Here is a 7,331-nt window from a genome sequence, read left to right on the forward strand (position 1 = left end):
TTAAAAAAAAAAACCCACTACTGACAAAGATACACAAATCTGTTTGTGGATACTCAGTTTTGTTCTACTAAATTACACATCTTCATTTGTGCTGATTTCATAGTCTTGATTATTGTAGTTTTGTAGATCTTGAAATCATATCAAATCAGTCTGCAAATTTATTTATTTATTTTTTAAAAAACATAGTATTTATTTAGTGTGTATCTGTACGTATGTGTGTACACATGTGCCACAGTGGGCATCTGGAAGTCAGAGGCCAACTTGCAGGAGTTTGTTCTCTCTTTCCATTATGTGAGTTCCAGGTATTGAACTGAGGTTGGCACATTTGGTGACACAGGTCCTAGGCACTGTGAAGTATGCCGAGAGTTTGCCTAATGTAGCTCACCTCATTCATGTGTCACATCTGAGTGGCAGTAAGCATCCGAAGATGATTCACATGTCTCTTCCTCACCTCTAACTGCCTGCTGTAAATTCTTCCACCTTAGGAAGAGGGTACCAAGAAAGACAGGAGAAAAATAGGATGATGGGAAAGGGAATATGGGAAGAAAAAGAGGCTGAAATTTCTGAAGCCATGTAAAGAAGATGCTGAAGCCAAGCATTATGGTGCATACCTATGATCCTGCACTTGGAAGAGTGTGGTCAAAGATTTTTGAGTTCCAGGGTCAATCTGGACTCAACAGGGAGACTGTGAAGGAGAGAACAAATGTTAAACAAAGAGATTGTCAACTGTGTCCATTCTGCACAGACATGGAATAAGATGATTGCCCATCAGGTTTGGCAAAGGAGAACTTACTGATCGATTTGATGGGTGGTATAAAAGCCTAACAGGAGTGAGTTAAAGATTTGATGAAGGGGAAGAGGGTAACCAAATAATGTTTTAATGGAATATTTTGTAAAGAACAGCAGAGAAGTGAGGCCAGAAGCAGAGAGCTAATGAGTGAATGGGTCAGCTGCTCAGTCACCAGGCAAGCATACCTTTAACATGCTTTATTACAGGAGCTGTAGTAGGTGCTGTTGCATAACAGTAAGCCACCTCAGTATCCGTGCCTTGTACTAACAAGATTTACCTCTTACTTTATATGTTTGCAGCTGCGGCTTCCTAGTGATGCTTCTGCTTAAGATTGCATGTCAAATTCAGTCACCTTGTGTGTCATTTGATTCTGTGACTCTGGCTGAAGAAATAGCTACTCGTGCGATGTGCCCTTCTTGTGGCACAAGGTCATGGCAGAAAGAGATCAGGCTGAATCAAACAAATTTAATATTTTCACTTAGATATGAACTAGGTCGTATTTTTATACATGCGGTTGGCTAAATAATCAACATAGCCAAGTTCAGTGCCAGTGCAGTGGGAAGAATGCCCTGCTTGGCAAGGGAAGTCAAATGGGACCCTCTTACAAAGAGGGAATAAATGTTTGTGAACAGTGTTAAAATGAACCGTAGAACCTATCCATTCTGTTTTGTACAAATACGGTCATGCATGTCATCTAGAAGCCCTTTCTCCACACATCATTGATCCTGGCATGCAGCCTAGCTCTGGCTGGGAATCAGCTCCTGAAATATAATGATAAATGAAGAATGACCATACATAATTCATATCAGTGATTTTTTAAAAAAACAGTTTATCAGTTTCTAATGCCACTGAAAATACAAAGCTTAATTCAAGATATCTTTAAAACTTATATTATTGTAGAATGGAGAGGAACATGGGGACCATCTAGTTCAACTGGTATAGTTGGTTTATGGGTTGAAGGCATAGTCCTTAATATGGCAGTGTTTAGGGGTTGAACCTTTGGAAAGTGAATGATTTCTGAGGACTCTTGGCCTTATCAGTGGATAACATTATTGATAGGCTCATCATTTCTTCCTTCCCTCCCTTCCCTTTGCCATGATATGAGCATCTTTGGTTAATCTCTCACTTTCCACCATGATGCTTGGCCCCAGGCCCAAATTGATGGGACCAAGGGACCACATACTGAAATCTCTGAAACCTTGAGACAAAAATCCTTCCTCATTTCAGTTGATTTTATCAGTTATTTTATTTTCATAGCAATGGAAAGCTGACTAACAATCCAGTTCCCTTTATTTGACAGGTAACGAAACTTGAGGCCAAACAAGGCAGCTTGACTTATTCAAATCTCAAGGGTAGGAAATATTAGACTATGTGGCTCAGGGAACTCATATCTGTCCTTCTTCCAGAGAAAAGGAACTCAGTCTACAATGTCGTCCTCAGGGACACGTAACTAGACCTCAAGGCTAAACCCAGCATGAAGGCACACGTTTCAGAGGGCTGTAAAGAGATTAGAAGTGGTTATTTCACATTATGGTTTCTGAGGTGGTGATCTGTATTGGATGACTCCCTCTCCCACTCTGTTTCTTTCCCTTTTTTCCCATTCTCCTCTTTCTCCAACATGACTAGGAAAAAAGGACCAGCTCTATATACTCTTTCACTTGGGCAGGGGATCTTTGGTAAGCCCATCAGACAATATGGTGGAATACAGAGGATGCACAAAGAGTCTAACCCTAGTCTAGGCAAAGAAGCTTTGCTCTTACACACATTCACCACTGTAGGGAAATCTTAGGACTTTAGGATCAGGAACAGACTCTTGTGGGTAGGGAAGGAGCTGTGTAATTAAGGGAAGAATTAGAGTCTTGAGAATCTGTCAACTTTTCCATTTATAACTAAGAAATATAATTTGTTGTTATATCATGCTATAACTTTAAATGGACTGATAAGCAGGAAGAGTTTTTGTCTCTGAGGACATGATGTTCTCTGGCTATTTCAGTAATGGAGAACGTGTTTGCTCTCTTGGCATTCATGAAGTTCAGTAAGTTAAAGAATACAAGGAGAAAAAGAGAAGGAAAAACCTTAGACGATAAGAACGTCAGACATTACTGTGCATAACATGTCTCAAGGTTGTTCTATTCTGTTGTGTTCAATAGCACAGCTGAGCTCATGCAGTTCCAGCTCCTTCTCTTCAGGATCTTTAGCTCCTAGCACAGAGCTTCACATATAATAGGAACTCAGTCAGTCTGTGCTAATGTTAGATTGGAGACATCTGATGAAAGTTGAAGGTTAATGTAGGGAAGGGGGGGGTCTGTGATGGAGTCAATGGAAACTTTAGCCACCAAGTATAATGTTTTAATATTGATAAAGCTTTGTGGTTTATGGCTGTTGGCTACACTCACAATTCTATGATGCAAAGAAACTCTCAGTTCTTTCACTCATAAGTCCAGAGAGTCCAGGAGGCTTGTCTCTTGTCTTACCTGGTGTGGCGGTCAGGTCTCAAACCCAGTTCTTTTCCTCAAATGCAAAACAAGTTTCCTACAATGAGTATTCATAGCTGCTGGAAGATTTAAAAAGACAGAAGATAAATTCACTGCTTTCATTAGATTGAACCTGAACAATGGAAGAGAAAGACTAGAAGTCAGGGACAAATGGATAGGACCCAGAGCCAATGGGTACTCATACTTTCTTTTTTTTTTTTGTTTTTGTTTTTTGTTTTTTTTTTGAGACAGGGTTTCTCTGTGTAGCTTTGCGCCTTTCCTGGAACTCGCTTTGGAGACCAGGCTGGCCTCGAACTCACAGAAATCCGCCTGCCTCTACCTCCCGAGTGCTGGGATTAAAGGCGTGCGCCACCACACCCGGCTCATACTTTCTTTTTTATTTAAATTAAATTAATTAAAAATTAGCATACAAGGTATTAGGTATGATAATATTTGTAGGGATTTTCTAGATGAACAGAACTGATTATATATATTATATATATATGTGTATACTACATATACATATACAGAACTGATTATATATGTGTACATTATATACACATATATATTACACACACACTGTCTGGATATTCTAATAATGGCTGTCTCACACAGGCTGAGAATCCAGACTTGCTCAGTCCGTGAGACTGGATGTCTCGATGGTTCCAATCTCCTTTTGCCCTCCTCCCTTCCTCACTATCTCTTTTACCTCTTTTGATCTCTTTTCTAGTTTTTTGGGGTTTACCTACGTTTACACCCTTCTATATACACACATATACACATTACAATCCAGAATTCACATATGAGAGGAAACACATGTTTTTTCCCCCTTTTTAAAAATTTGGGTTACCTCCTGTCTTAGTTACTTTTCTATTGTTCTGATAAGACACCATGACCAAGGCAATATATAGAAGAAAGTGTTTATTTGGGGGCTTACAGTATCAAAGGGATAAGACCATGATGATCATGGTGGGGAGCATGACAGCAGGTAGGCAGGCAGAGTATGGAAACAGTAGCTGAGAGCTTACATCTTGATCCATAAGCATGAGGCAGAGAGAGAGCTAGCCTGGAATGGTGTAGACTATTGAAACCTCAAAGTCCACCCCCTGTGACACACCTCCTTCAACAGGGTCACATCTCCTAATTCTTCCCAAATAGTACCATCAACTTGGGACCAAGCGTTCAAACAGCTGAGCCTCTGTGGGCCATTCTCATTCAAACCACCACGCCACCTTTATTATATTTTCAAGAGTCATCCATTTCCCTGAAATTTTTATAATATCATTTTTTCTTTATAGTCCTGTTAAAAAAAATCCATTGTGCTGGGGAGAGGGATGCTGAGACAGTATCTGGTACTCATTAGTCAGAAAGCCTAGTCAAAGCACTGAGCACCAGGTGGGATAAAAGACTTTGTCTCAAAATAAATTGGAGAGCAAGTGAAGACACCACTGGGTCATATACACACTTACACACACATCAACACAATTGGGAGCAATTGAAGACACCTTTGGTTTACACATACTCGTACATGCATGCATATGCATGAACACATACATATACCACACACTCATACATACACATGTGCCTTATACAAAAAGTTACTGTTTGAGTTGCTGACTTGAGTTTCATAGATAAAAATTACTAAATGGGATTAGGACAGAATTTTCAACAATTTCTGAAGTTTTCCTACACATATTTTACAATTTTATAACCACATATTTACATAAAGTGGTTTTCTTGATATTAACAATTATAAAATCAGGTTATCAACCCTGAAAAGTATTTGAAGATGTTCTGGATACTATGGTATCAAATAGTCACCCTATTTAATTCTTTGTTAAAAAATCATATTATTATGCCAATTTTCTTTGATCTTTATTATATAGTAAAATTATATGTATACCAAAGAATTGTTTTAAAATAAATTTCTTTATGACTTATTACCAGTAGATGTTTGATTTGTGTGCCTATTTCAAAAACGTACATATGTAGGTCCACAAAGATTTTTGAGGGGACAAGGGGAGGCAAGTGGGAGCAATTTAAGAAGCTTTCCTATGCTGAACTTTCTCCCATTTTGCTTCTCCAGCATCCCAATCTCTTTTCCACTGTAGCAGAGGTTCCAGTGGAGGTGCAAGCAGCATTTCCCGTTAGCAGGGGAGCAGAAGCCAAAGAAGGAACACTTCCCTTCCCTACAGATCTTGCAAGGAGGACACTCTCAACAACTTAAAACTAGGATTTCCATGTTACCCAGCTATATCACTCCTGGACGTAGACCCAAAGGATTCCATGTTCTACCACAGAGACATCTGCTCATCTGTGTTTATCACTCTATTCACAATAGCAAAGAAATGGAACCAGACTGGATATCTATTAACAGATTGGTGGAAACTGAAAATGTACATATGTATCCACTGTTTCCACAACTCTCAGATTTAGTTATGATTTTTAAGAAGCTGGGTAGTGGAACAACTGGTCACCTTGGTTGATACCTCAAAATTCCAAGGCCCCCTCTCCTTGTGTCCTCACCAAGAGACTAATGCTCTTCTCCAGAGCTCCTGAATTAGATCTGGGAAGGGGTGAGGTCAGAATGCATTTTGTCTTACCACCACATAAAAGTCTTCACTCTCCCTCATGCTAGACCTCTTTGGGGGCTCATGCCAGGTGAGCAAAACACCCCTTATACTGTTCTACTGGGCATTATTTGTGAATGTGCCATTTCTTATTTATTTGAAATGTTTTCCCCCTTCACTCTCCTACTTGTACTTTTGCCTTGAGTTCTGATGCTTTATATTTATGCAATAGTTGTCCAATGCCATGACTTCAGAGTTAGATTGATCTTAGAGTTAGCTTTGCAGTGTGAACAGGTCTCCATTTTTGTTACATAGATGACTATTTTTTTATATGTTGAACTATAAATATGTTGACTATTTAATATGTTGAACTAAATTTATAATCTACCCCTTCCAAACTTGCTATTTTTTCTAAATTCTGGTAGTTAACAATGTCACTAACCTCTTAGTTTTCCAGGTCAGAAAACAGTGAGTCATTCTGAATCGTCTCCCTTTTGGGACATTCCATATCCAATTCAGTTACTGTACAACACACTCTTCAATTCCCTTCAGTCCATTCCATGTTTCTTTTTGTGTTTCCATTGCTTTATCACAGGTTTAGATATAGAGAACTTCTATCTCCTAACTGGTTTCTATTTTTAAAGCTCATTCTCTTCAATATATCTCCACTTGCCAAAGTAATCTTTCTAAAACATATGGGACCATTGTTGTGGGGTAGTCACCAGAGAAGACTGCTTGGACATGAGGTTAAGCCAACAGAAAGTCTTTATTAGCTTACCACTGACTACACTGGGTGTCTGGGATCCCAGTGACTACACGACATTTTCTGATGGTGAGCTTTTAATCACAAAAAAACCATGCCCTGGGTTGACATACTTCAGTTAACAAGAACAGTTAGTCAACTACAGAAGCCAAAAAACAAGGTAAGTACATTTAGAGACTTTCCCAGATCAATGGACTTTGATGGATTAGGTCTTTGTTTTCATTTTGGCTAGTATGCTGTCTACACGCTGAGTTTCACAGCCAGAATGGCACTTCCATCATAGAGTCAGTTGTGCTAAGGTCTAGAGCCTATTAAGGTCAGGAGCCCTGTTATGACCATCTCTTCCTTCCTTTGCTGAAGTCATTCTAAGGCTATTTTCGCTTTCAAAACACAACTCAAACTCACCTCTCTAAGCAAAAGTCTGCCATTGCCTTTTAGACAATTAGACAGTGGTCTCTGTCTAATTCAACCACTGTATCTCTGGTTAGGAGACACCTAGAACTTTCCCACTTGGTCTTCTCTCTGCTTCTTCCAAATGTTCATTTATAGCAACCTTTTAAAACTCAGCCTGATTGTCTAGTGTTACATTTATGGGAAGATTCTACTTTTAGTTGTTTTAAAGGTTTTGCTTGTGATCTAGTCAGAGTCTCCCGGGCCCTTGCCTGAATTTTTTAATCCTGATTTCAGTCATGAAGATCCCCTGTTGCCTTTCGGGTCAAAATGCTGTGAGGATG

This window comes from Peromyscus eremicus, chromosome 13 (genome assembly GCF_949786415.1).
Source record: "Peromyscus eremicus chromosome 13, PerEre_H2_v1, whole genome shotgun sequence".
Taxonomy (NCBI): Eukaryota; Metazoa; Chordata; class Mammalia; order Rodentia; family Cricetidae; genus Peromyscus; species Peromyscus eremicus.